Source organism: Rutidosis leptorrhynchoides, chromosome 4 (genome assembly GCF_046630445.1).
Source record: "Rutidosis leptorrhynchoides isolate AG116_Rl617_1_P2 chromosome 4, CSIRO_AGI_Rlap_v1, whole genome shotgun sequence".
Classification (NCBI taxonomy): Eukaryota; Viridiplantae; Streptophyta; class Magnoliopsida; order Asterales; family Asteraceae; genus Rutidosis; species Rutidosis leptorrhynchoides.
In genome coordinates, this window is record NC_092336.1 from 210,276,511 (window position 1) to 210,285,618 (window position 9,108).

Sequence of the window (9,108 nt, forward strand, 5' to 3'; positions counted from 1 at the left end):
ACTTACGTTATTTTCAAACAATGGATTTGTAACGACCTTTGGGTCACATACTTATGTTAACGCTTCTATTCATAGGAAGCCCATTATCTTTTGTAAAACACTATTTTTTATGAATGCAAAACTGGTTTTCAAACAACATATAGTGTTTGACCTTGTAATGATCCTGTTGTTGATGAACCGTACACGATGGTTTTGTACGGGGCATCACATTTGGTATCAGAGCATTGGTTATAGGGAATTAGGTTGCATTAGTCAGTCTAGACCAGGCCGAGTAGGATTCACTAATATGACTAATCTACAACTTGCTTGTTTACCTGTTTCTGCGGAACTGCTGCATGCTACTGTATTATATTACCGCATATTACTGCTTACTACTACTACATGCTACTGCTTACTTTTACTGCTATATGAACTTGTTGCATGCTACTGCCTACTTTCACTGCTATGTGAACTTACTGTATGGAAACAGGTTCACGAATACCATCAATATCTACTGGAGGAGCAGCAATGAAGGCGATAATAAATACAGAAGTTGCGGTCAATAAGGTAGGGATCATCAAAACACCAAACCATCCAATGTCTGCTGCTTATTCTCGCTACTGCATGCTACTATCTGCTTTTTGCATGATACTTCTGTTGATACTGCTATTACTGCCATGCTATGTTGTAACAACCCAACCCGTTAACCAACCAAAAATGCGGAATAAAAATAATAATTTAAAACTGATCTGGAGGGTGCGCGGCGCGCACCACTGCCTGTGCGCGGCGCGCACAAGGCCTGAGACAGTTCTGATCAAAATGTCCATTTTTCGCGAAAAGATCTTCGACTTCCCGACACTTTTAGACCAAACGCTTTTCACAACAATTTATATTAGTTAAAACTAACGCGTTCCAATAATAAAATGAGTTTTACGAGATCGGGCCCACATCGGCCGTTTTACGACTTTCGTACAAAATACAAGTTTTCGACCACATGACTTTTAACACAAAATAAAGACCGAGCATGGCGATTGGGGATACGCTACCCAATCCTAATCAATCCAAAAGCAAGATCTTCTAAAGCAACTATGCAAGTCCTCTAATCCTTGCGCTTACCCGAGCCACCATCCGCATGCAATCTATAAAAAGAGTCAACAACGAGAGGGCAAGCTAACGCTTAGTGAGTGAAAATATACTACATACATATATATGCATAAAATGGACACGCCACATAAATAAACAAATACCGCATACCGGAGCATCCAAGCATAAAGGCAAGCTAATCTAAGCATACTGTACGATCACTAAGCAACAAGCTAAATATGCATCAACAAACATAAGTTCACCAACGACAATGTGAACAACGCCAAGAAGCTACACCCGGAGGGTTAGCTACATCACGACAATACAACAATATATATATATATATATATATATATATATATATATATATATATATATATATATATATATATATATATATATATATATATATATATATATAACAATATATAAACGAATAAGGTTAACCCCTTAACCCATTACCAAAATACCAAAACACCACAATGAAGATTGGCCGAACTACACGAGCCTTAGTAATCCGAAACCACACGAGATTACTATCTTCACAACATCGAGGTTGGCCGAACTACACGAGCCTTAGTAATCCGAAACCACACGAGATTACTACCTCAATAAGATGACCGAACTACACGAGTCACCATGAATCCGAACTATACGAGATTCATTTTGATAAGATGACCGAACTACACGCGTCATCGTGAATCCGAACTACACGCGATTCACTTCTCCAACTCAAAACCCTTCGCCATTGGGGTTATATCATCCACATCACAACCACGTGTGATAGTGTACACACAAAACATGTACCTCGTCAAAGGTGGTCAACCAAAATGCACAACCGTGCCAATTGGATCTAAACGCAAGTCCATCAAATCCACCTATATGTGAAGTGAGCTCTATAACCGAGAACCACTTCACCCGACCCGCACCCATCCTACACATACATATGCACATAGGATATTAACACTCACATTGTCGCCTTGATGAATGCTTCCATGTAATCCGTGACTCGTCAATGGAAAGTACCTATTCCATTATCACAAATACAACAATACATAATTAGGGTTGACTTACAAACCAACCCAATTCGACACTTAGTGCCATTTTGACCCAAATGCACTTTCAAGCACAAAACGCGTCCAAACTAACCAATAATCACTAACACTAGTGACAATGGTCCTAATAAACCAAATGAACCCAATCTTAAGTGTTAAACACTTATCAATCTCAAAATTACCCATAAACCCTAATTTTGACTCAATTCCAAAATTAGTCTTTCAAATACATAAAACGGGTTCTAACACTTTCATAATCACTAAACCTAGTGATTAAACCCAAATTCAAGTTCTAATCATAGCCAATTTGTTCACCAACCAAAAATCCACCAACAATAACAATAAACCCGATTACTAGCATCACTAAACTCACTCCAAGAGTTTAAATGGGTTTCTCATCAATTTAAGTTCAAACCCTAACTTGATTATCAAAATCAAACAATGAAATTCGGAGTTAGAACTTACCACAACCACCGAAACGTAGCTAGGAACGAGGTGAACAACTTTAAAACCCGAGACTTTGATCAATTCAAGCTCCTTCTTCTCCAAAACCCCAAATCTCTCTCTAGAAATATCCCTCTATCTCTAGATAGTTTAGTGTGTGTTTGTGGATGTGAAAATGATCCAAAATTGGATCCAAACCAACTGATAAACTCTCAGATCCGGCCTCAAGTGAAAAGACTAAAAAGCCCCTCATTAAACTCTAATTTGAAAAAGTTAGATTTCTGTCGCAGACCAGGTGCGCGGCGCGCTCACCTCAAGGTGCGCGGCGCGCACAACCCTCTGAACAGGTTCTGAGCTTCTATTCCATACCACGCTTCACCTACGATACGTACATCATTTAAAACTCTGTGAAAAATAAATATTGGGCTCTTACAACTCTCCCCCACTTATAATCGATCACGTCCTCGTGATCCTTATCACTTAACCAAACGGACCACATGCCACGGTCCTCCAACATAAGTCCTAAACCGACTTTCCCTAGGCAAGTCTTCCGAATGAATCACCATTAACAACGAAATCGTCACCCACGATTTATCAAATCCACAATCCGAGCACTAAAACCATGCTCATTCCCTAACATCAGGAAAAATCAACCAATCTCGTACCGAGATATCAATCCCTTAGCGTACCCTTACCGAGTACAACACTAAAAGCAACCAAGTCTCAACCTAAGGTCAACAACCCGAACGATGAAGACCGAACCAAACGAATCCTTACGGATAACACCAATCACTAAACATCCCTTGTAGTGCGCAATACGACCCATACGCAACTACCGTAACATCATAACAAACGGTTAAAACCGATAGCGCCCAAAACGATCATGGCAACGCTAGATCCCAAGGTGTACAAAAATCGACGATCGTCACACCCGTAACAACATGTGAGCGAAACACGGCTATTGCCTCACTAAACCCACAACATGGTCCTCACGACCCCACCATCGACGTATAAAACGACCGATAGTTCCCGCAACATGGTCCTTACGACCCTACCATTGGTGTATCAAACAACCAATAGATCACACGACATGAAGGCTGGCCGAAAACACACTTGCCTTAGTGAATCCGAACTACACGCGACTCACTACCTTCACTACAACAACAATCGGGAATGGCCGAACTACACGTGCCATAGTGAATCCGAACTACACGAGAGTCACTATCCCAGAGGAATGACCGAACTACACGAGTCATTGGTGAATCCGAACTACACGAGACTCACTCCTCAATACAATGACCGAAACCACACGAGTCATTTGTGAATCCGAACTACACGCGACTCACTTCCACAATAAGATGACCGAAACCACACGCGTCATCGTGAATCTGAAACCACACGCGATTCACTACCATGATGAAGTCAGCGGACCCGAAGATCATGCTTCACCAATCAATAATCCCATGATGAAGTCAGCGGACCCCGAAGGTCATGCTTCACCAATCTCAACATCGGATGAAGTCAGCAGACTCCGAAAGTCATGCTTCACCGATATAACACCTCGCTCATGATGAAGTCAGCGGACCCTAAAGGTCATGCTTCATCAATCACCAATACCATGATGAAGTCAGCGGACTCCGAAAGTCATGCTTCATCAATCAACGCCCTTTTGGCCTCGAACGACGAGTAGCGTAACATCGCGCTCTGCTACGCCATAGTGAATCCTAACGGATACCACTAACCATTCACCATACTTACGCGTACACAACGCCAATACAATCGAGCAAGAACCTCCTATATCAAACATAGGTACCGAACAATAATTCTCCAAAAGAGAACCCGACACACACCTCCCTTAACCGAAGGATTTCACCTTGCTCGCCACACACGTCAATTATCTCTCAACGAGATTTACCACATTACCACCTCGGTGGAAATTTCCAATCCAAACCATAAGTACAATTAATCCGAAATCGTACTCTACCACAAATTGACCAAAACTAGGTCTCGACAAAATTTCCAGATCTACCAAAAACATCATCCGAAATCTCACACTAAAACTTCCTCGTGCGGGAGTATAACTCCCCCACTTGGAACCACGTTCCAATATCACAACTTGTACACCTGTACAATGCTACCAAGGTAGACTTTACCAACAATTGGGTACACACGACCCATCACCACATCTTGCTCCAACCTTGAGCACACGATGGATTTCAAACCATCCTTAAACACTTCGAACGAAAAGTGTACTACGATTTCACAAACCATACCCTCGCAATCATCCAATTGCTTTAGTTTGTCAAATTTCACCTAGTCACTCATGTACCTAAGGGTTTCTCCAGGTACCCTAAGTACAATGTAACCACAACCCAATCGGAGTCGAACACCATGCTAGTAGGTATAAAAGAGGCACCTAATGTCGCGTCATAAAGACTCCATTACCAACACACATCGAGATTTAAAACACTCGATCTCAAGGGTTCCAACCAACCGACGAACCTCATGATTCATCACTTCATCATAAAAGCGAACACGCACTTAACAACCAAACACCAAAACCATTTCTGTGGCTTGGTAGAAACGTTTCCCAAATACTAAGGAATGCTTGGTTGCACCAAGTCTTACGCCCTTTGTCCGTCAATCAAACATCAACATATGGTACTTCCTTTAGGAACGTCACCCACAACAATAACATGCACAACAAAAGGCATACTACACAAACTCAAACGGCACTTAATAAATAATCAAAAGACATATTTATTAAATTGAAACGTACCTTAACGTCTCCTTGCCGCACCCGTCCCCGCTAACTTGGGACATTCCGACTTACGATATCCTTCTTTTTGGCAATTGAAGCACACCATACCATCACCCTTTGGTACCGAACATTCCCAAGACTTGTGACCCCTCACACCACAATTGTAACATCTAGCCGCACTAGAATCCGACATACCCGTTCGCGTACCACCCGTGCTCACACTCGGACCCTTAGCCCTCTTACTCGGGGCACCATAAGAAACGACCCTTCGCTCACTTGAAGGTTCACCCTCTTTTGATCGTGAATACGACTCGAAACCTCTAGCCAAGTCGAATAATTCCGAAAACGATTTCGCTTGACCCCGACTAATTTTACTTTTCAAGTCATCATTCAAGGTCCGATAGAAATCCCCCATCAACAAACGATCATTCCCCAAATACTCCGGACAAAAACGAGCCTTCGCCATAAAGGTCGTCTTGAGAGTACTCAAATCCATAGATTCTTGTCGCAAATTTCGCAACTCATTACGCAATTCTCACAAATCGGCCGAAGTCCGGAACTCCTCGAAGAATTCCTCCTTAAAGTCGTCCCACGATAAAGCCATAAACGTCTCGCCACCGACAAGATCAATCTTACCATCCAACAAATTCCTTGCCCAACCCCGCAACAAACTCGTAGCGAGTCTCGTCTTTCTCTCGGGAGGGCAATCAATAGTACGGAAACACCCTTCGACGTCCGAAATCCAAGTTGTGCTTACCAGAGGATCCGGTTTCCCGTCATACATCGGGGGTTTAGTCCTCATGAAGCTCTTAAGATAACGCTCCATTTCACTACTACCTTGAAGTTCGGAATACCTCTTTTCCATTCTTTCTTCCAACGCACCCATTTGCTCCGCAACGGCGGCCGCAACTCTAGTATTAAACTCCTCGTCATTCCTCTCGATCTCATTTCGCGTCGCCATTCTAAAGAATGCAAAACGATTAGTCCATGAACGTATAAAACCATACGCACCACACCGCCCCATCTTGCTAAACACTCGTCGTACATCACTTGTTTGACACGATTTGCACCCGTAATAAGGTTTGCAAGTCCTTATTATGCACACACGCCGTATCAACTCGTTAGTATAATGACCGCTTCGTTCGATGATATAAACAAACACAAACAAAATTCTACGCGATATAAACACGCGCGAGAATTACACCACAACACAATAATATATTAATAATATCCGCATTACTAATATAAACGTTAGTCCACCTACAAACAAGGCACGAACTATAACCCATTCCGACCCGTATTCCTACAAGTCCCGCAACAGATTAAGCACACACAAAAGTCTAAGTCTAGGCACCTATCTCAAGTCACCTAAATCCCTTAGACCATGCTCTGATACCACTTGTAACAACCCAACCCGTTAACCAACCAAAAACGCGGAATAAAAAAAATTTAAAACTGATCTGGAGGGTGCGCGGCACACACCACTGCCTGTGCGCAGCGCGCACCACTACCTGTGCGCGGCGCGCACAAGGCCTGAGACAGTTCTGATCAAAATGTCCATTTTTCGCGAAAAGATCTTCGACTTCCAGACACTTTTAGACCAAACGCTTTTCACAACAATTTATATTAGTTAAAACTAACGTGTTCCAATAATAAAATGAGTTTTACGAGACCGGGCCCACATCGGCCGTTTTACGACTTTCGTACAAAATACAAGTTTTCGACCACATGACTTTTAACACAAAATAAAGACCGAGCATGGCGATTGGGGATACGCTACCCAATCCTAATCAATCCAAAAGCAAGATCTTCTAAAGCAACTATGCAATTCCTCTAATCCTCGCGCTTACCCGAGCCACCATCCGCATGCAATCTATAAAAAGAGTCAACAACGAGAGGGTAAGCTAACGCTTAGTGAGTGAAAATATACTACATACATATATATGCATAAAATGGACACGCCACATAAATAAACAAATACTGCATACCGGAGCATGCAAGCATAAAGGCAAGCTAATCTAAGCATACCGTACGATCACTAAGCAACAAGCTAAATATGCATCAACAAACATAAGTTCACCAACGACGATGTGAACAACGCCAAGAAGCTACACCCGGAGGGTTAGCTACATCACGACAATACAACAATATATATATATATATATATATATATATATATATATATATATATATATATATATATATATATATATATATATATATATATATATATATATATATATATAACAATATATAAACGAATAAGGTTAACCCCTTAACCCATTACCAAAATACCAAAACACCACAATGAAGATTGGCCGAACTACACGAGCCTTAGTAATCCGAAACCACACGAGATTACTATCTTCACAACATCGAGGTTGGCCGAAGTACATGAGCCTTAGTAATCCGAAACCACACGAGATTACTACCTCAATAAGATGACCGAACTACACGAGTCACCATGAATTCGAACTACACGAGATTCATTTTGATAAGATGACCGAACTACACGGGTCATCGTGAATCCGAACTACACGCGATTCACTTCTCCAACTCAAAACCCTTCGCCATTGGGGTTATGTCATCCACATCACAACCACGCGTGATAGTGTACACACAAAACGTGTACCTCGCCAAAGGTGGTCAACCAAAATGCACAACCGTGCCAATTGGATCTAAACGCAAGTCCATCAAATCCACCTATATGTGAAGTGAGCTCTATAACCGAGAACCACTTCACCCGACCCGCACCCATCCTACACATACATATGCACATAGGATATTAACACTCACATTGTCGCCTTGATGAATGCTTCCAAGTAATTCGCGACTCATCAATGGAAAGTACCTATTCCATTATCACAAATACAACAATACACAATTAGGGTTGACTTACAAAGCAACCCAATTCGACACTTAGTGCCATTTTGACCCAAATGCACTTTCAAGCACAAAACGCGCCCAAACTAACCAATAATCACTAACACTAGTGACAATGGTCCTAATAAACCAAATGAACCCAATCTTAAGTGTTAAACACTTATCAATCTCAAAATTACCCATAAACCCTAATTTTGACTCAATTCCAAAATTAGTCTTTCAAATACATAAAACGGGTTCTAACACTTTCATAATCACTAAACCTAGTGATTAAACCCAAATTCAAGTTCTAATCATAGCCAATTTGTTCACCAACCCAAAATCCACCAACAATAACAATAAACCCGATTACTAGCATCACTAAACTCACTCCAAGAGTTTAAATGGGCTTCTCATCAATTTAAGTTCAAACCCTAACTTGATTATCAAAATCAAACAATGAAATTCAGAGTTAGAACTTACCACAACCACCAAAACGTAGATAGGAACGAGGTGAACAACTTTAAAACCCGAGACTTTGATCAATTCAAGCTCCTTCTTCTCCAAAACCCCAAATCTCTCTCTAGAAATCTCCCTCTCTCTCTAGATAGTTTAGTGTGTGTTTGTGGATGTGAAAATGATCCAAAATTGGATCCAAACCAACTGATAAACTCTCAAATCCGGCCTCAAGTGAAAAGACCAAAAAGCCCCTCATTAAACTCTAATTTGAAAAAGTCAGATTTCTGCCGCAGACCAGGTGCGCGGCGCGCTCACCTCAAGGTGCGCGGCGCGCACAACCCTCTGAACAGGTTCTGAGCTTCTATTCCATACCACGCTTCACCTACGATACGTACATCATTTAAAACTCTGTGTAGAATAAATATTGGGGTCTTACATATGTACTGCTGTAGACGCACTAGGCTG